Below are 23287 nucleotides of genomic sequence, written 5' to 3'. Positions count from 1 at the left end.
GTGACAGGTTTAGAGATTTCATGTCCTCCGTCTTTGTCAGTGATTTAAGGAATTGCACATGGGCGTTGTTTTGTTAGTATGATTTTTTATTTAGTACACACAAGCTGCTACCTCTGCAGACTGATTGGTGAACTTATGATATTAGAGATTTTAAAATATATAAAAATTGTGAGCAGATTCTGTTTATCTTTGTGTGTTAAGCCTTTCTCCGATTATGGCTACTGTGTCAATAGCATCTGATGTTCTTACTGGCTCCTTCAAAATGCAACAAAATGATACTGCATGCTGCTTATTATGCATTAGGAACAATTAAGATGCAATATTGCTCAAGTAGTTGCAGTCTTTGGTATTTAAAAGTTATCAGGGAATGACACGTGGAAATAAAATGTTTAATTAAGATGCAATAATATCTTGTTTTTATGACAGATGAATGATCGTGTGTATACATTCGTCTATAAATGCTGTGGTAACTTGTTAAAATGCAATGAAGACATTGTGGAAGGTTGTGTGGCGCCGTTTGTAAAACAAATGTACAACTTCTTTTAGACATATAGTGCAACCACATGGCACTTTTAAAGATGTTTAGAACACAATGCAAACGCTGTAGCAACGTTGTCTGATGTGATGGGCCATTCAATTATGCTTTAAACTAAGAGAAAAACTAGCAATGTATAGCTGACATTGTAACCACCATGAATCAATTCACTTACGGTACATTAATAAAAGGATCACAATTTAAAGAACCATGGCGTCAATAGTACATCAAATCAATGACATCTTTCATAAGATTCATCACTATTGCTGCCATAAAAGAGCAGTAGATAAATCCATCTTGGACAGAAACATGTCTTTCCTGGAAAAATAGCGTTAACCCTTGTCTGATGGAACCATTGTGATGCCTTTAATAACTACTATTATGGTGTGCCAATAATATTGTGTGTGCTGCTCAAATGATATGGCTCTGAAGCAGTTGGCTTAAAGCGATGGACAGGGACCAATATTTTGATTATTTCCTTCGTCAATGTGCCTTAATGGGTCCAATGCGTTTTCCTGTATCTGTTGGCATGGGCCCATTGAGACCATTCTGCAAGTGACAGGTTTAGATATTGTATGTCCTCCGTCTTTTTTAGTGATTTACAGAATTGCACATATTTTGTTTTTATGTTTTAATTTTATCTTAAACAAAAGCTTAATATGTAGGCTGATGCAATACTGCAATATAACTGTCAGAACAGCACAAAAACGTTGTCAGAGGTGATTTCGGCGCATCTGTGACTTGCAACAATAAAAGTACTTTAGTTGCCTTATTTCAACACTTATTTATAATAGTCCAAAGGGTTTTCGTTTGTTAATAATATACACTCATAACATTTAGAAGAAACAATATCTTTTAGCTTTTCAACATGCTTATATTCAGTAACATTACTTAAGACAATACCATAAAAGTCATGTTGAGTGTTGTGGGGACACTCACTTAAGAAATTCATGTACTTTAAGATTTAAAATTGCATCAAAGATTTAAGTCAGTCACCCACAGGCTGGTTTAATAGTGAAAATAGTAACAGACGGGGTAATTACACGATTATCAAGATGGTGATGTCCATGTCAAGGCAGGTATTTTTCGCCGTTTTATACCCTTTATTACTTGTACTAATTTTTTTAATTCCCCTCACTTTCAAGTCATATTAGCAAGAAACTTACTAGTGTTTAGTTCATAGTAATATTCACTCTATATCTCTACTATACTCGCTGCACAATTTTTAGCAGGAGGATCTTATTAGGGCTCCACCAAGAAAATTTACGGGGAGTAAAGTGGAGATATAAAGCTAATTTAAATACAAAATAAATGCTTATCACCTTTTTACTGATATGGCTGGAAAGTGAGCATCATTTAACTGAGGAGCTGCGCCATGAGCGCATGATACGCCCGTCGTTCGCCAATGAAGTAGTAAGGTAATAAATAACCCTTTGAATCATTTTTTTACTTCAGTTTATTTGTATTTGAATACATGGTTTATTTTATAAGTACATGAGCATGGAGCGCCGTCTCCTTGACATTCATACCATATCTTTTTTTGAGTATATGTATGCATTTCGTTAGAGGATATGGAGTTGAAGTAAACCTGTTATAGATATTTTGACCAATAATAAAAGAGAAATGTAGATGGGTAAGTGGTAGTGTACAATCGGAATAGAAAAAAGCTCACCTTGTTCAATTTTTCAGGGATACTAAAAAAAAAAAAAAAAAAAATCCATCGAAGGATATTTGAGCTACAGTAGGACATTCAATGAAATCACGAAATTTTGACGAACAAAGTCCCATAACTCTGGAACGACAATTCAGAATTCCGTCAAAAACGAAAGGGGATCAGGGTTTATCAATATTAAGATTGTGTTGAAATTTGAAAAAAATCCATCGAAGGATATTTGAGCTACAGTAGGACATTCAATGAAATCACGAAATTTTGACGAACAAAGTCCCATAACTCTGGAACGACAATTCAGAATTCCGTCAAAAACGAAAGGGGATCAGGGTTTATCAATATTAAGATTGTGTTAAAATTTGAAGAAAATCTGTCAAAGGATATTTGACGTAGCGTACGACATAGACGGGCGTATAAAAAGTAAACAAGAGTAATAAAGGGTATAAAACAGTGAAAAAATAACTGTATCGGCATGAACGTTGCCATCTTGACTATCATGTAATTACCCTCTTTGAGTAAGAATACTTAGAACAGCAAGATCGCACTGGTGTAAGGGATTAAATGTCCATATCGTGACTGGAAAAACTCAGGGGTAATCCTTAATAGGAATAGCAAGATCTTTCAAAGACATTAAACTCTGGTACTTTATCAGGAAACAGACTCCAGCCCGGTATAAGTTAAATGACTGCCATGCAATTCTTCACATATATACAATTAATGTAGTATGTTGCAATTGATCTGTACATCAACATTTTATACCATACTTTTGTGAACTAATAACATCACAGAATTTCAAATTTATGTAGCAGGTTCTGTTTATCTTTGCCTGTTAAATCTTTCTACTGTTATGTCTACTTTGTCAGTGGCATCTGATGTTCTTACTCCAGACTCCTTCAAAATACAAAAAAATGTAACAGCACCCTGCCAATAATGCACCAGGAACAATTAAGAAGACACAAAATTGCTCCTAAATTTAAGTACAGTCAATCTTGTATTAAGAGACCACTCAAGGGACTAATCAAAAGTGGTCTCTTAATAAAATGGTCTTTAAATAAAAAAGGCCATTCTGGAAGAATGCTTACCGTTAATTTTAATCTATATGAAGGATAATCTCTTTTGTCAACAATGATTTTAACTTTTATAATAAAATGAATATAAACACAATACATAAACAATATTTTACTTATAATATGTTTTATTTTTTAACTTATTATAAATTATCATTTATTATAAATGAATTGTGTGTACATATTTATTTGCAAAAACAACATAGACAAGGAAATATTTTTCGCGTTTTTTTCACCTGACACATTATTTTCCACGTCTTCAAGCACCTCGGCTTTACGCTTAAGAATGTTCTGAATTTGAGTTTTACCGACTCCAAACTCATCTGCGATTTTACGTGCACTTTTACTCTTTGACAATTCCAAAACCCGAATTTTCGCGTTCAACGTTAACACTTTTCGTTTTGACATTTTAATTTCTGCATGTACGCTTAAGGAAATCTGACTAGATTATGATACACAATGAGCTGAAAAAATTAAAACACGTCAATTGAAAACAAACAAACAAACCTGATTGGAAAATTTATTAAGTAAACAACATTGTGATTGGCTAACAAATATCTACTAATTAGCATAATTACAAATTGGTAATGTACAGATTTCGACAGATGTTGCCGATTAATAGTTTATTTTCCGCACTTCTCAGGAAATGTTTGTTGCGTACAGTGCATTGTTTCTGCACCTGTTATCTATACTCCAGAAAAATCGGCGTTGTCTCTTAACGTTCCACATAGTAAACTATTTAAGCTGTAGACTGTGCGTAATATGTTCCTCTATTATTCAACTCAATTAATTGATACGCAGTCTACAACAATACAGGTCAGAACCGGTCAACAAGACAAAGCATAATCATAATGGTTGGTGTGAAAACAAAGCAGAGGTGTAACAGTACATCTTATCGGCTTAGATAAACAATTAACACAGATTTGTTCCTGAAAGATCAATAGATTAACCACTTTTACCTCCTAGTGGTTGCTTAATTCAAGATTCGGACATCAAAATACACAAAAATCAGCGGTCGCTGGTCGCGTAAGACAAAAGTCACTTAATACAATATCATTATATAGCGAAAAAGCTCCGTGGGATTTCAAAATGGTCGCATAAGACAAAGGTCGCTTAATACAAGTGGTCGCATCCACAAGATTGACTGTAGTTGCAGTTTGTGGTATTTTATAGTAATCATGGAATGGCACGTAGCCACAAAATGTTCAATTAAGATGCAATAGTTTCCTGTTTTTATCACAGACAAAAAGATAGCATGGATCTATAAATGCAATCAATTGCAAGAAATAAAGGAATTTGTTCCCAAACAGCCTTCAGCATGAGAGTTAAGATTGTATGAGAAACCTTCTTTGACCATCAGAGTCCGCAGTAAATAAGGATCTTACTACAATTTAATTAAGACTGAATTGAAACAAACAAAGATATTTAAGAAACAGAAATTACTGATCTTTGCAGTTTTTGTGTTTTGTATTAATAAGTTTTCAAACCCTGCCTCTCATGTATATATACCCAATGATATTTAATAAGACAGATTCCAGCGCAGGTTTGTTCAACTTTTGGGTGAAATAGCTCCTTAAGATAGAGAATTTTAAGATGAAACTAGATTCATATTTGTGTTGATAAGCATTATGAAATGTTAATATTCTACTCTATTATAGCACATAAATCAAATGATTTGCAACAAATTCCGTGTTATGTTATGTTGTAGCATGTTTAAAAACAAAAGCACCATCTGCATAACGGGTGCCAACGCTCAGCTGCGGGCGCAGTTTTGAATAAATGAAAGCTTGTCAGAATTTTTTATATTTTTTTTTTAGGTCAGTGACCTTGACCTTAAACCTAGTGACCCCAAAAATGGGTGTGGCATGTAGAACTCATCAAGGTGCATCCACATATTAAGTTTCAAAGTTGCAGGTGGAAGCAATTTGATTTTAGAGCCAATGTTCAAAACCTAACAAAATGTTAAGGTTTTAGCATGACGCGGACGTGGGACGTTGGACGACACGACGAGCTGGCTATGACAATACCTCAAGTTTTCTCTGAAAACGCCGAGCTAAATATACCCGGAAACTAATACAAAAAGAGGGCCAAGATGGCCCTAGTTCCCTCACCTGAGAGGAGTCGGTTAATTCAATCTTTACCTAATGTCAAACATGACCTAGATATTGACCAGACAAACATCCTGGTCAAGTTTCATCATTATTGAACCAAAACTCTGGCGTAGGAAGTGTATTTGTTTTTGTAAGATTTGAAATGGTGACCTATATTTTGAGTTGACCCCCCAAACATCAAATTTTGCTTACAAGGATTTTATATAATATAATGAAAATTTGGACAATCTAAGGGCAATAATTATGGCATTAATTATGTGAGTTTGCTTATCATCAAACTTGACTGAGATCTTTCAGCAACTTTGATAAAGAATGCTTGAGAAATGTGAATGCTAGAGTGTTTACAAACCAAATGTGGACGGACGGACAGCGGACAAAGACCAATCCTAAAACCTCACCTGAGCAATCAGGTGAGCTAAAAAGTGTGTTTCACCGATCTGAGCCATTTTCCAACTTGTCCAAGAAATCAATAAAACCAATGTATTGACTAAGTTTCAAGATGATTAGGCAAAAAATGTGACTTCTATAGTGTTCGATCACAAGGTTTCTCTCTATATAGTCACATAAGGAAAACTGCCCCACCCCCCTAGCAGCCATGTTTATTGACCCATTGGGACCATTTGCAAACTCATCTGAGATATATATAAAACAAATCTATTCACAAAATTTCATGATGATTGGGCAAAAAATGTGACTTCTAGAGTGTGCACAAGCTTTTTTTTACTATATAAATATAAGAAAACTGCCCCCCCCCCCTCCGGCAGCCATGTTATTCAACTGACCGCCACCATTTTCCAACTCAACTCTTGTATCAAGGAAACAAATGTTCTGACCAAATTTCATGAAAATTGGGCAAAAAATGTGACTTCTAGAGTGTTCACATGTTTTCCCTCTATACATATAGAGAAAAATGCCCCGCCCACTGGCGGCCATGTTTTTTTACCGATCTGGACCATTTTCGAACTCGTCCAACATATCAATAAAACCAATGTTTTGATTAACTTTCATGATGATTGGGCACAAATTGTGACTTCTATAGTGTTTACAAGGTTTCTCTATAGCAATATAAGGAAAACTGCCACGCCCACTGGCAGCCATGTTTTTCAATGGACTGGAACCACTTTTGAACTCAACCAATATATCATTAACACAGACAAATAGACAAAGTTACATGAAGATTGGGCATTAAATGTGACTTCTACAGTGTTTACAAGCTTTTTCTTTTTTTGACCTAGTTTTTGACCCAACATGACACAGTTTCAAACTCGATCGAGATTTCATTGGGGCAAATCTTCTGACCAAGTTTCATGAAGATCGCACAATAAATGTGGCCTCTAGAGTGTTTACGAACAAATGTGGACGGATGAAAGACGGACAAAGACCAGTCACAAAAGCTCACCTGAGCAAGCAGGTGAGCTAAAAACAAGAGCGGTCACCATAGGATGACATATGCCCCCTATAAACACTTTAATAGAAGTTATAGCGTTTTTCGAAACCTAAACACAGATTTCGAAACCTAAAAGCGGACCCTAAGTTCAAGGTCAAGGTCACAGGGGTCAAAATTTGTGTGCGTATGGAAAAACCTTGTCCATATAAACATGCATACCAAATATGAAGGTTATATCTCAAGGGACATTGAAGTTATGAGCATTTTTCGAAACCTGAACGCAGATTTCGAAACCTAAACACGGACCCTAACTTCAAGGTTAAGGTCACAGGGGTACAAAATTGTGTGCATATGGAAAGGCCTTGTCCATATACACATGCATACCAAATATGAAGGTTACATCTCAAAGGACATAGAAGTTATGAGCATTTTTCGAAACCTAAACGCAGATTTCGAAACCTAAACGCGGACCCTAAGCTCAAGGTCAAGGTCACAGGGGTAAAAAATTGTGTGCTTAAGGAAAGGCCTTGTCTATATACACATGCATACCAATTATGAAGGTTATATCTCAAAGGATATAGAAGTTATGAGCATTTTCAAAACCTAAACGCAGATTTCGAAACCTAAACGCGGACCCTATTTCAAGGTCAAGATCACAGGGGTAAAAATTTTTGTGCGTATGGAAAGGCCTTGTCCATATACACATCCATACCAATTATGAAGGTTATATCTCAAGACATAGAAGTTATGAGCATTTTTCGAAACCTAAACGCAGATTTCGAAACCTAAACGCGGACCCTAAGTTCAAGGTCAAAGTCACAGGGGTTAAAAATTGTATGCGTATGGAAAGGCCTTGTCCATATACACATGCATACCAAATATGAAGGTTATATCTCAAGGGACATAGAAGTAATGAGCATTTTTCGAAACCTAAACGCAGATTTCGAAACCTAAACGCCGACCCTAAGTTCAAGGTCAAGGTCACAGGGGTAACAAATTGTGTGCTTATGTAAAGGCCTTGTCCATATACACATGCATACCAAATATTAAGGCTATATCTCAAGGGACATATAAGTTATGAGCATTTTTCGAAACCTAAATGCAAAGTGTGACGGAAAGATGGACAGGCAGACAGACGGACAGACAGTCTGATCACTATATGCCCCCTTTTCTTCGAAAGGGGGCATAAAAACATCCAACCTCGAATAACAATTAACACATAAATGAAACACAACTACACTGTATTATTATGAAAAATTAATAATCAAAGGGAAGTAACTACTGTATTCTTAAATGCAATATTTAGAAGAGTTGTCTCACATGTTACATGACCTTAATTCATGAATGTTTGCAAGCCTATTTGCTATATAAATATAAGATACACTGCCACGTCCCCCTGGCAACCATGTTTTTCAACAGACCGGAACCATAATCAAACTTAACTCATGTATCTAGGAAACAAAAGTTCTGACAAAATTTCATGAAAATTGGGCCCAAAATGTGACTTCTAGAGTGTTAACATGTTTTCACTATAAACATATAGAGAAAAATGCCCCGCCCACTGGCGGCCATGTTTTTTCACCGATCTGGACCATTTTCAAACTTGTCCGAGAAATCAATAAAACCAATGTTTTGACCAACTTTCATGATGATTGGGCAAAAATTGTGACTTCCAGAGTGTTTACAAGGTTTCTCTATAGCCATATAAGGAAAACTGCCCCGCCAACTGGCGGCCATGTTTTTCAACGAACCGGAACCACTTTTGAACTCAACCAACATATCATTAAGACAAACATTTTGACAAAGTTAAATGAAGATTGGGCACGAAATATGACTTCTAGTGTTTTAAAGTTTTTTCTTTATTTGACCTAGTGACCTAGTTTTTGACCTGGCACAACCCAGTTTCAAACTGGACCGAGATTTGATTGGGACGAAGCTTCTGACCAAGTTTCATGAAGATCGGACAATAAATGTGGCCTCTAGAGTGTTGACGAACAAATGTTAACGGACGGACAGACGACGGACAAAGACCGGTCACAAAAGCTCACCTGAGCAATCAGATGAGCTAAAAAATGCCTCAAACTTTGTTAAAGTTTTGTCCAAATTTATTTAACTTTTTTCTCTAATAAAGCTCACATTGACAGGGAAATTTTAAAGCGATTTTAGAGGAATAATATACTTTTAAACACGGGAATGGAGCGAATTACAGCCCTCAATAAGCCCTGAAAAAATCTCTGCCTGTCATGAGTGTTATATTGTTTTGTATCTTTGTAGTCTGGAAAAAATAGACATATAAAATTATATCTAGACACAGTTTGAATATTGTATGGTAAAAGGATTTTACTTCTAAATTCAGTTTGACCATTACGTTTATAGACACAGTACATATCCATTTTTTAAAACAAGAGCACATTAATAATAGTTGTTATTGTTAAATTAGCCTAGCCTTATACTGTTTTGAATTTAAGAGATCAAACTATTAAATGGTTATAGTAATGGAATGAATGAGCATATATCGACATTCTTGGAGCAAGAATTTCTCACCTCATTTTTAGCAAACATTCACAATTCCTGCTAATTGCTTTAAATGTGGAAGCAAACCACATACCTATGCATACAATATATACATTCTATCAACCAATGGAGTAGTAATACTTAAATGGTGAAATTATGTCTATGAAGTCCATAGATTTGTTCTGGAAGGCATTCCATGATAATGAATCTTTAATCCATCGGCTGTAGCACACGCCGGGTATGCGGATACTTTGATAACAGATGGCACTTCGATACCAGATAACAACAAAAGCCACGCGTGAGAGTTGATTTCTTCAGCTATTTTGCATATATGTTCTGTTCATTTGGTTTTCAGACACATAACAATGTTTGGTAGATTAATGGTATAGTACTTCGTATTGAGGAGCAAGAAAGTAGTGAAAAATAACAGTGGATTATAAAAAAGAGATAAAATGTCATCGATAATCGTCATGAATTCGATGATCAGTACGTAATTCAACTAAATAAAAATACTTGGAAATAAATCAAGGACATGCCAACTAATCGAAATTAAAGATCAATATGTCCATTAATGTTACATGTTCAATTTTAGTTTAATAACGTATTTGAGGAAATTCAAATGTTTTAAGAGTCGGATGTCAAATGTTCATGGACACTTCTTTTACCGATCATCTCAAAGACAAATGGCACTTCGATTCCAGATAACTAGACACTTTTTACCAGATATATTTAGTGAATCAAAAATGCTATGGAATACTGCTTTAGTAAGCAGGCAATAAATAAAAATGTATGAACTGACGTAAATTAAAAACGAATTACTGACACATGTTCTTATCCCTTTGGAATATGATAATAAAAGGGAATGGGAAGTGTAAAGGGAAGTGCTTCCTATAAGTAGAGCTCAATATAAAGGGAGTTTTGCAATCTCTTTTAAATTTTGTGGCTAAGCATTAGTATCGTCTTTATGATATGCGTCTAATAAGCACCAATGACAAAGGAGGTGTATTGGCCGCTTTAAGACCCCTTGCTCCCCTTATCTAGAGTCCTGCTATAAGTTCAATTGAACACAGTCGTGTTGATCCAAATGATCCGTTGTATTTTCATTTCTCTTAATCTCAATTTACCACTTTAAAACAAGTTAATAATTTAGACAATTATTTTCGGTCGTCACTTGAAATATATTACTTCAGAAATAAGCATTTTAATCGTATTTAAAATTTGCACTTATAATATTAATTATATAAATCAATAGTAATACGATTTTTGAAAACGAACAACACCATTGGTTATATTTTACATGTGTATGTAATTACATTATGCATAGATTCCCAATGTGACAGGATTGACAATTCAAATTGATTAGTACTTCAAACTGTTTGGTAAGAACAGCCATAATATACAACAAGAGGGCCATGATAGCCCTAAATCGCTCACCTGACTAACCAAATACAATCCCAACCCAGATTTCATCAAGATAAACATTCTAACCAAATTTAATAAAGATTAGATGAAACTGTAACCTCTATTGTCTACACAAGGTTTTTCTATTATTTGACCTAGTGACCTAGTTTTTGACCCCAGGTGACCCAAATACAATCCCAACTCAGATTTCATCAAGATAAACATTCTGACCAAATTTCATAAAGATTGGATGAAAACTGTGACCTCTACTGTCTACACAAGCAAATTGTTGACGGACGCACACATGCACGCACATACGGACGCCGGACATCACACGGTCACATAAGCTCACCATGTCACTTCGTGACAGGTGATCTAAAAAGGCATTTCAGGTAGAAGATAAAACTCGGTTATCAGAGTGCCCAATTTGCCGAAAGTCTCTGTTTTCCGATGTGCCCTACATCGGGAATCAAAGTGTCCGCAACTGCATGAATACCACCTATTAAAACATGCTCTATCTTTGTGTATATTTCATTAAATACTATCAAAATTTCAGTATTTGAAGCACAGTGATTACTCTACATGATGGAATATCAAACAATTTCTTGCAATATTTCTAAGTAGTTTTATTTTGTTGAAATGTTTACTGTTCATCCAGTTTATGCTGTTTTCCGACCTAATTTTTTATTTTTTGGGGAAAAATCTACCATTCCAACATGATGTTTTTCTTCGCAATAGAAAAGGATACATAATTTATAAACTCGACCATTCCCCTTGTCTAAAAAACTAATCTTTAAGATATAACTTTAAAAAAAACTGATGAACTTACCTCTCGCACGTGGCTTTTGTTGTTAGCTGGTATTGAAGTGCCATCTGTTATCAAAGTATCCGCATACCCATCGTGTAACAGCTCCTTATGGATTCCTATGGCTGATGTTACTTTATGTCTCCTTTCCATTCATTTCATTAATTATTGTTAAACATTAGATGTTGCAAACACAATTTCAAGTTATTGATTTGTGTGTCATTGATGCGGAAGCTGATTATTGATTAAACACATTCAGAAATTACTAGATTAAATGTTTAGGTATAACTAGATTTATTAGAATGTATTAGAACCAACATAATATAGTATAAATTAGGTGCTTTTTAATAAAATTCATTAAGCACAATAGTTGTATGCTGAACATTTACACAAAGCTTTTTCTATGAAAAAAATAAATAGCAAACTTACATTTAAAATCCTTCTGCCACTTGACAAAGATTGAAGAGTTATTTTGTAATATTGTGTTTTTTATTCATCCTTTTCCAAATAATAACAGAATCCCTTCTTTCTATCTGAAAACAACAACACTTGCACACATGTATTCAACTAATTCAGTACAATTTCCAGTACAACATTACATCTCATAACTTGTGTGATAGAAAGTGAAATTAATGAAGTGTATTTAGTTTTCAAATTAAAAAATACTTCAGTAGAAATAACATTTGTTTAAAGGACAATACATATTGCCCAAGGGGGATTATTTCCTACGTACATAATTACTGTCAGCTCTTAGTAACACTTTCAACTGCCAATTACTTCCCTTTAATTCTTTACAAACCAATTAAATTTTAGCACATTTCTGTCCCATTTATCATGATTTTCAAAGTGTCTTACCCACTTAAACCTTTCTAGTCTAATTGAAAGAACAAATTTGACAATGATGACAAACGTCTTTTCTGTTTTCCCTTTCAATTCTTATTATTTGCATATGGTGTAACCAAGTCTGAAAAAAGTTTGAAGAAGGTGCCTAATATGATGTTACGGTAGCACACATTTTTTTGCATGTTTTTAAATGCATTTGTGTTATGTAATTGTATTTCAATAATACTTTTATCCTACATAAGATTATCAATTGCAATGATGCCATTTAAATATAGGCCTTGGCATGAAACAATAATATGTAACTTGTAAATAAAAAAGCATGTAACTAAAAATCTCATGGATCCATATGCAAAACTGTACTTGGTAATTGTGACTGATTGGCCTAATTTACTAGTGTGCTATGGGTATGTTTGCACTCGCACGTGAAACAACCCAGCAAAGCAAAACCAAATAGAGCTAATATACAGACTTTCATGTATTTCTATGTAATTATTCTATCATTTATTTTCCTATCTTTCATTGCCAAAATTTTATGTGCTGAGCTAATCTAATGTTATTGGAAAAATGATTTTGCAAAGGGAAATAAACATACTGATATAATTGGCTTTTGCACTTAATACAGGTCTAAAAGCTGTTTAAAGAAGATAAGTTTGAACCGGAATGTGTCATGTCTATGACATGTCCATGTCCTTCAACATGCCTGCAGTTAAATGTGATACAATATATTGTATTGGTATGTGACTGTGCCTGATGTATGTCCAATTTGTTGTTGATGGGTCTCCTCCATACAGGGAATGACATGTCTATGCTTAGCAGTTGCTTTTATGCTATTGTTCTGGTGGTTTTCTTTTCTTTTTATTAAATTTCAATTATGCACACCTTTTAACCAGGTTTTCCGAAGAAAAAAACTCGTTATTAGATTGGCAAATGTCGGCAGGCGAGCGGTCAGGCTGGCGGAACAAGCTTGTCCGGGCCATAACTTTGTCGTTCATTGTGAGATTTCGAAATCATTTGGCACAATTGTTCACCATCATTAGACGGTGTGTCACGCGAAAGAATTACGTCAATATCTCCAAGGTCAAGGTCACACTTTGAGTTCAAAGGTAAAAAATGGCCATAAATGAGCTTGTCCAGGCCGTAACTATGTAATTCATTGTGAGATTTTAACATCATTTGGCATATTTGTTCACCATCATTGAACGGTGTGTCGCACGAAAGAATTACGTCGATACCTCCAAGGTCAAGGTCACACTTTGAGTTCAAAGGTCAAAAATGGCCATAAATGATCTTGTCCAGGCCATAACTATGTCATTCATTGTGAGATTTTAACATCATTTGGAACATTTGTTCACCATCATTGAACAGTGTGTCGCACAAAAGAATTATGTCAATATCTCCAAGGTCAAGGACGCCACGACTAAAAATATATTTATTTCGAAACAAAGGGGGGTAATTATAAACAATCAGTTCAGTTTGACTTGTCTCCCTTTATCAGACTTTTTTTTCAAATTGAAAACCTGGTTTTGTGACAATTTTGTCCCTTGTCTTGAGACACTGTCATATTGTGGCTATAATATGAAACAGATGTATATCTGATAAAAGTAAAATATAAAATAAAATACTCTTGCATTTGTATGTTGGATGGATATGCCACTTAGAACGGTGGGTACCAATGGATCCTAAAATGTGTGGTGGGCCTTTAGGATTTTGTAAGGAAGCTCATGTGTCTTCTTTAGAGAAATTATTGAAAGACAAGTGGGAAAGACAAGTGTTTGCATCCATGTCCAGATAGATAGTTTCCATTTAATTGCACGATATTCTTGTACATTGTTTGAGTTTGCTAATTAAAATGATTTTCTTTAAAGCAAGTGTAAATAATTTTAAGTGTATGATAATGAGATTAAGTAATTGTACTTTTGTCTCACATATCATACAGATTAGTAAAAATTCATGGAAGTGCTTAAACATGTGTGAAGCTGGTATGTTATAATATATGATATAGAGCAGGCTCTCTACAACACCTCACAGTAATTCAATGCATTAGCTCCTGATGTGTGAAATCCACCAGCGCATGCTGGGCACAGGCCAAAGGTTGGATCTGGTTTCATTGCCTGGAAAATCATCTGCCAAAAGCATTCTCCATATGGCATACCATTTGGGTCGAAAGTCAACAAGACCTAATGGTAAAAAGAGACATGTACTGCGACGTACAATATGTACATAAAAGTACATTTGTTTGTACTTCGACGTACAATATTGTACTTCAAGGTACAGTTTTTACCGACCCTTGAGTGTTAGCCAATCAGAAGACGCCTTATATCTGTTGCTTTTAGAGATATTTGACATTGAACATACATAATTGCGGCAAATGTCGTTGACGTCACACATACTTAACAATTATTATTAATATTATTTATAGCAAATTATGCGACCATCGACCCCTAACTCATAGATTTTGTGCGTATTTATTGAACATTATTATTGTTTAGAGGATAATACACGGCTGTGCCGGGCCGGGCAGTGATAATCTGCCTGCAGGGAGCATAATTGCCCGAGGGCTTTAGCCCAAGGGCCGTTTGCGACCTGGGGCCGATTATCACTGCCCGGCCTGGCTCAGCCGTGTATTAACGTCTATAATATATATCTTACTATTATACCACATTATAGATGGGCTCAGGTTTTGAGTCATACTATCATACTATTTTGGTCCTTCACTAAAATTTATGAAGAACCAGCTTTCCGTACTTTCATTTTCATTCAATTGATTATGCAATTTATGACATATCTCATGTGACGAAATTTCAATGATGAAACATGCTAGACGATTTGGATTTAAGGACAACAATTCGGACACGGAGGGTTTTTATTTAACAGTTAAATATTTTGTAAGCATCAAACGATTCCAAAACTTATTTCAGATTGTGTTTTTGTCGTGCATAATTGGGAGCTTCGATAGAATAAAATTATTGTAATTGCTTCCACATTTGATTTCGTAAATCGTATTTTTGGTGACAGTGTTTAGCATCCGATACTTGTAAACGTTTAAAAAAAGTGTGATTTAAAATCAATATAAATAAACTAATGGAATAACAGAAAATGGAATTAAAATCTTTGTTATTTTAGTGTTATATGAACCGGATTTAAGATGTCATCGAGGTAAGTGTGTCTTTTACTTTAAATTTTGCTGTTTGACGAATCTTGTTAAAGAACACATAGAGGCATCAATTTAATGTGCAGATGAGTTTCAGTTTCAATCGATATTTGTATTATACTTGTGTGCTACGTGTCATAATAACTTTGTTCGATTCTTTCGTTGAGTTTTGGCTTAGCCTTATGTTATTGATCATCGTTCCCTAAGACGTCACGCGCACACGTTCTGAGGGCCGATTATAAATAATCGGTCATAGGGCCGAATATTTATAATGACCCCGCGCAGTGATAAAGGCATGAAAAACTGTACAAATTTGATATTATATATAGTAAGGTATGTATTATTATCATTTATACCAAATTATGCGACTATCGACCACTAACTCATAGATATTGTGCATATTTATTGAACATTATTATTATTTCCTACACAGTAATGCGCTAGACCGTGATACTCTGCCCCGCATGGTCAATAAATACTCACAATAATTTTAATTTTAAAAAAGGTAACATTGGATCTTTTTCAAATTGGTATATAATCTATTTCAATGCGTTAAATACTTGAAACTTCTTTTTTTTCAATGTTGATATTTTTATTCATTTTGTCCTCAATTAAAAAAGAGATTTTAAACATTTGTTCTGAATAAATCTGAAGGAAAAGCGGCTAAAGAGACAAGTGTCTTGATTGGCTGTTCAGACAATTTTTACATCTAAGTACAAACATGAACGTTGAAGTACAAATTGTACTTCGGGGTACAAATATATACTACAAAGTGTATTTCATATTTGTACTTCGAAGTACAATTTTTGTTTACCTAGAAGGCTACATAGACTTTCGACGCCATATTCTCAGTGAATAAGATACATTATCATCTTAAGCACTCAGTCTTTGATTCTTTCTGTGTTTTCTGTCAATTTTTTTTGCTTGTGACTCTGCCGTTAACTTCATAATGACAACTTTCCACTAATCGATATGATAACAAGAATGTTTGTAAAACATGTATGCCCCGCTCCTGATTTGCAGCCAAGTTGTCACTGTGACCTTGACCATTGATCTCTTGTCATTAGGGGTCATCTTTAGTCAAGACCAATCAATATGCTAATTTATATAATCCTTAGAATTCTCTTTATATTATGTGGAAGCAATTTTTATGTCAAGAAAATTGACATTGCCCATTGAAATTTGACCTGGTGACTTCAAAATCAATAAGTACCTTTCTTTAATCCTAAATAACCATAATTTTGTCATCATCATCATCATCATCATCATCATCATCATCATCATCATCATCATCATCATCATTATCATCATTAGCATCATTATCATCATCAACATCATTATCATCATTATCATCATCATCATCATCATCATCATCATCATCAATACAGGTATTCTTGAGAATTACCTTGTACTTTTCAGGGCACCAGATCTATGCGTTGTCACTTGTGAGTCTAAGTTGTCCTTCCTTGGATCAATATTACAGGGTTACACTCCACTGAAAATTACAAGGTAATCTGATCTTACTATCTGAAAATACATCAACTGGACATTAGCCTGATTGCATTTGTGAATCTCCAAGGAAACTGCAGGACAATTACTAGTTTTTGGTGTCATTAGTCACTTGTGTTAGCAGCCACGATGAGAGAGAGCCTCACTTAAGGAAAAGTGGTCTTCATACATGTACATAAAGGGTCCTCCAAAATAAACCTGTGCAGTCTGCTTTAATGGCATTCTTTTGATTAAAATGACGTTTCGTCTTAGCCAAATCCTGTGTAAGCGGAAAGTGTTGGCTCTTATTAGCCTGTGTGGACTGCACAGACTTAAATCTGGGGACAACACTTTTGGCACATGCATTAAGGCCAGTTTTTCCATTGCGAGGCTCATGTGGAGTGGATCAGATGGTTCTAAATCATAACAGTACTCAAGCAGAGTTATGTGGAGTGGATCAGATGGTTCTGTTTCATAACGGTACTCAAGCAGAGTTATGTGGAGTGGATCAGATGGTTCTGTTTCATAACCGGTACTCAAGCAGAGTTATGCCTTGTATACACCTTGCAAGCAGACCAAACATTACATAGATTTTATCAGTTTATTTTTATAATAATTAATAAGACATCAAAACAATTCACTATCCCTTGTATATAAAATACGACACAAAAGTTATACACACATATCACATAGATGAGAAAAATACTTAGTAGCAATCACGACTCAACAAAACATCTCATGAAAAAGTTAAGAAAATACTCAACAAATTTTTATTTTATATTATCTTTTTTTTATAATTATTATTATTTACTTAAATATGAATGTCACTCAAAAAGCGCATAAAAATTATTGACAGTATTAATGAGGATTACAAGAAACATGATCTACACTGAAGTTTAAAATGAATAAAATTAAGACTAAATGATTAAAAAACCCTATTATTATGACAATTAAAAGACATAAGAAAGGCAATTGCAAAAACTTATCACATGATAAAATAATCTTATCATAATTTATTAGACATTCAAAGACAAATACACATGCATTAGAAAATATTACACAATTGATCACTGTTTCCATAATTTTACATTTGAAATACAAATACTGGTAAAATACAATGAACAGTAAAACTGGAAAAGCATCCTTAACACTCATAAACAATAACTTAAAAAAGACATAGATTAACCATAATCATTTCAAATTGACATGTGCTGAAACTGTATTAAAATCATGAATCAGTCTTAATGCACCTTAAGTGCTATTAGTGCCCATGGTGTTCAAACAAGAAGATAAAACTGTCAAAATTGATCAATGGACATACAAGAATTGCAGATCAAAGGTTCTAATCAATTTTATTACTTATCTAGAACCCAATATTTTTATCAGGCCAACCACATGGAAATTAGTTTTCAAATAGTTTAAATGGGACATTGTATTATCCAGTTATCATTGGTAAACATAAAATAGCATTCTTTCTGCACTAGGTGAAAGTAAAATTTACATCATTTTGAACACAATAGACTTTAATATAAATGGGAATGTTGCCATCTATGCATACAATAAACGCGAAATGCAAGTCCAGTATCTCATTTTATCGATCAAGATAATGAAATAGTTAGAGAAAAGAAAATGTAAGTGTTGACAATTTTCTGGTACATACAGGGATAAAATGGCTGACTCGTTATGTTAAACATATTTGTCTCCCTTTAAGAAAGTAGTCCCCCTACTTGTTCAAATTATTTTTAACTTAGACAACATGTTTGGTGACAAAACTGCTGGCGAAATGCAAATATTTGAGCAATAATATTTGTCTAAGAGCTTTCACATATAAACACTTGAATAAACATGACACCACCATTATTCCACGTATGTTCTGCTTGCATTTGTCATTAATGAACAGTCATATACTGGAATGATCACATACAATTATATTGACTATCATTTGGAATAATTCAACCAAATTTCTATGACTTATTGATAAGGGAATAAATTTAACATATTGATAACTAAAAGAGTGCAGCAACCAATTGAAACCAATGATGTTATAGGGATTTTGAAAGAATATTGCCAAAAAGCACAGGTTACAAAGGAAACACATTTGAAAAATTACCAACATTTGAGCAAAAACCCATTCAATTGGAGTTGAAAGCACCATTAGAACAAGTGTGCAAACAATATAAGATTAATAGAATAAAACAAAGGACTTCTTAAATATTTGAACAGTCTCGACGTTAATCGGGAATTTATGGAGTGTCCATATTTACTTTCAACCACTACACCCTTTATTAATTATACTTTAGCCAGTTCTTCACCAAATTAAGTCCCAAACTTCTCAGGGCAAGGTTTTGAGCAAACATCTTGAAACGCGATCAAATACATGTTGATGTGTTTGCAGAGTATGTAATAAATAATTTATGATAGTTAAATTTGTTCATGATGCTTAGCCTGATCACAGAATGTGTACCCACAGTCATGTACCACATTTCATATTTACATATTAAGAGAATTCTAACCCACGTTTGAACATGACAATCAATTTCAATCTTTAGTCAATTTGCATTTAAAATAAGACAAATACTTCTACGCAACATGATGAAAGCCTAATCCCTGACTATATTCAAAGCTTGGCCTTTTGTCTATCATCATACTGAAACGTGCTTGGGGAAAACTGGGCTTAATGCATGTGCTTAGTGTTGTTTCAGATTAGCCTGTGCATTCCCCACAGGCTAATTAGGGACCACACTTTCCACGTTTATGTAATTTTTAGTTAAAAGGAAGTCTCTTCTTAACAAAAATCCAATGCAGTCAAAAATTGCGGTCCCTTATTTGATGTGCAGACTGCACAGGCTAAGCTAGCTAAGGACGACACTTACACATACACAGCTCATACAGTACAAAGGAACAAACTTGACATCAAAGAATAAGAACGTACTTGGACTAACAACAAATAATTAAAGACACATAAACCAATATAAACTGCCAGTCTGTACAACAAGCTGATTTTGTTTCAGTTAAAAGCACATTATTTGTTATGTTCACCTGACATAATAAAACGTCTCATATCAATATTAACATACGTCTTAATATCTGGAAAATAAGCACTACTTTCAAAAACTAATGTGATTGCAAAAATTAAAGTTAAATTAAAATTACATCAATGGAATCTGCACAAACTCAGCCTTCTAACAATGCATATTACTGATGTAATAAAGTGTGCATGTTTAACCTCACATTTGCACCTTGTTAATGTCAATGGTTCTTTCATACATACAATTGCATACCATTACAAATACATTCCATACACTATTTAACAGCAAAAAAAAAAAAATTAAATCAAGTTACCTAGATTTTTATATCAAGCCACCCAGATTTAACTTGGTGGCTACAAGAGGAAATACTAGCACATAATACATGTTATATAACTTTTTGCAAGTTCTCACCAAATCCTTTCGGTCCAGTTGGCATCTACAAAAAAATACTCATTACACTGTCATGTAATATATAATTTTCAAATCTCAGTTCTTACAAAAGAATGGCCTCTGGTTGATTTTATTACACATTCTTTGATTATGTACACACAAGCCAGCTTAGCCTTATTTCATGGATAGTTAATTCTAAGAACGGTCCATCAATTCTAAACAATCAAACATGTTGTACACTAAGTGAGTTTCTCTTTCAACCATAACATTTATTAGTTGTACACATCCTGTACAATGACACACACATTTCCAAGACCAAAGCAGCAGCTTCAGTAACATTTGTTAACAATTTCAAGTAAAATATTTTTTTATAGATTATTACAATTTTTCCACTAGCTGTCTTACCAAGGTTTTGCATTCTTGACCTTCAAGACACTTTAATGTTGAAGAAATTTCCCATCAGCAGACCCCCAATGCATACAATTCTACTAATATTTCTTTATGATATTACTTTTACTCTTATTTAAGGGGTTATGATTCATCCACATCAAAATGTTTTAACAAATATTGCACACATAAATTGATTGTTATCTGTAAAAGTAACAAACACATATAATGGTACAAAGTTGAGACACAGGATCATAGTCTACAATTGATTGCCATAGCAACCAAGTAATGTAAATGTTATCAATGTTTATGAACAAGTCAATCATGTCAAATAACATCTTGGGGGTTTACCAAAAAATTAACTATTGCAAAACCAATGCAATTTTTTATACAACAAAACTCTATGATTGTTTATCAAACAAATCTATGTCATCTCAACTAGGAACAAAACAATGCATATATTATCTGCTCAGTAACACAAACATTCTGTCAATTAAATGATGCAGTTATTTCTGGTTAAATATATTTCAATAATTTTTACTGAATTCAAAGGATGAAACAATTGATAACCAACTGAGATGCTCAAAATTGTATTAGAACAAGCAAATTCGTTGAATTGATATCCCCCGCCAATATGCTTCTGGACACAAAAGTGTTACATTTGACACTAAAAAAGCATTTTTTTAAGATACAAAGGGCCATAACTCCGTTATTAACAGATGGTGTACAATGCCATTTGGCGTGCATCATCCTCTTATCCATATATATACACATACCAAGTTTCAATGAAATCCGCCAATGCACTTCCAAGGTTTGGCTCCAGACACAAAAGTGCCGGACAGACGGACGGACGGAAAGATGGACGGACGGACGATGCCAAAACATATCCCTCCACCTATGGCGGGGGATAATAATGTCTGTGCAGGAATAGCTTTAAATTAATGCTGCAGGTCAAGAATGGTTGTCATATCAAACATGATGAGTTAGCATTATATGGGACAAAGCAATTACATTTTTGAACAGCCACACTTTGATGCCACATTTTTTTTAACCATTATGCCAAAGAATTATCCACTTACCAGCTATCAATTACACTAATTGGTCAACCAATCAGATGCATGCAACAGTTGCGGCCTCAGCAAGGTCAAGCGACCAATGGGTGTTGATGTGATGGAATAATCCTTTTATGTCAGAAAACTAAATTCCAGAGGGATCTCTTGTTTAGCAACAAGGTCAATAATTAGTCAATAACAAATTGCCATGCTTTTAAGTTTCTACTTACAGCCTAGTAACCATTCTCAAATAAGGACAGTAATAGGATCTTACATAATACACCTGTTAGTTGTCAATGAATGGCAGCAACATTTGTACCTGCAACACCTTACCAAGAATAATTGCAGGCTCAGTGTGAAACTGTTGTATCTGCCTTTAAGTTCACATACAATTTTCCCCAATCAATTGTGAAATGTAAAGCAGAACATAATTCTTTGTCTAAATCTCAACCTGAATCAGTGGTATGTAACCCCTCAACATTCTTGCTTTTTCTTACATTATAGACCATTTCACAGTCTGTGTGCTATTATGTGTGTTTACAATATTATTTTTGTCAGACAAGGCTTGAAAAAGACCAGAAAAAGGAAAATGTTTTCTCAAAGATGTTCAGCTTTATCTGAGGTAAAGCCAATGCACCTAATTATGCTGGCCTTCAATTTCATTTATTACATAATTTCTCTCTGAGTTTAATGATTGATTTGGCTGATTTTTTGCCAGTGAAATAATGACCTCTCCAAATATGATTCTTGTCATTTTACCAACACTCAATTATCATCCCATACAAACACAGAGCTACTACATGCATCATCAAGCTTAATAATCAAATTATAAGTGAATAATTATGGTTCTCAAGGTTTCAGATTTAACACATCAAACATCATTGCAACATCAAATAATAGAACTGTTGTGCCAAAAAATGTAAACAAGTGCACCTGTGTTTCATCATTCTGAGTTTGAATATGTGTTTCAGAGGGTTTAATTCAAACAAAAAGTGTTTAATTCAAACAAACAGTATTTAAGAATTTGTATTTATGGTTTTAACTGGCCTATCCTCTGGCAGAGCCGCTGGGAAGCAATGTGTGTGGTGGGAAAAGGTTGAGAAACACTCAGGGGCAACATTGCCCAACAAATTCGAAACCGCGCTCTCGGAAACGTGGCTTAATGTGAGTGCATAAAGTCTCGGCCCTGATTGGCCTGTGCAGACTGAGCAGGCTAATCAGGGACGATACTTTTTGCTCTTATGGTATTTTTCATTTAAAAGAAGTCACTTCTTAGCTTCTATAATCTAGTTTAGGCCGAAAGTGTCAACCTGGGTGACACTTCCACACATGCAGGACGCCCTGCTGGGTGACACTTCCACACATGCATGACGCCCTGCTGGGCGACACTTCCACACATGCATGACGTCCTGCTGGGCAACACTTCCACACATGCATGACGCCCTGTCAACCTGGGTG

General features: G+C 34.5%; 1 protein-coding gene across 3 annotated transcripts in view; it reads right to left on the bottom strand.

Annotated features, from left to right (window-relative positions):
• LOC127832136 (poly(rC)-binding protein 3-like) overlaps window positions 1-23287 on the bottom strand; it is a 183756-nt gene that overhangs the window by 120896 nt on the left and 39573 nt on the right. For all 3 annotated transcript variants that reach the window (XM_052357377.1, XM_052357375.1, XM_052357379.1), the window contains one exon: window positions 16889-16978. The gene's annotated coding sequence lies outside the window, so the exon portion shown is untranslated. The remainder of the gene's footprint in view (window positions 1-16888; window positions 16979-23287) is intronic.

Source organism: Dreissena polymorpha, chromosome 5 (assembly GCF_020536995.1).
Source record: "Dreissena polymorpha isolate Duluth1 chromosome 5, UMN_Dpol_1.0, whole genome shotgun sequence".
Taxonomy (NCBI): domain Eukaryota; kingdom Metazoa; phylum Mollusca; class Bivalvia; order Myida; family Dreissenidae; genus Dreissena; species Dreissena polymorpha.
The sequence above is the reverse complement of the archived record's forward strand: the minus strand, read 5'-3'. Positions and strand labels throughout refer to the sequence as shown.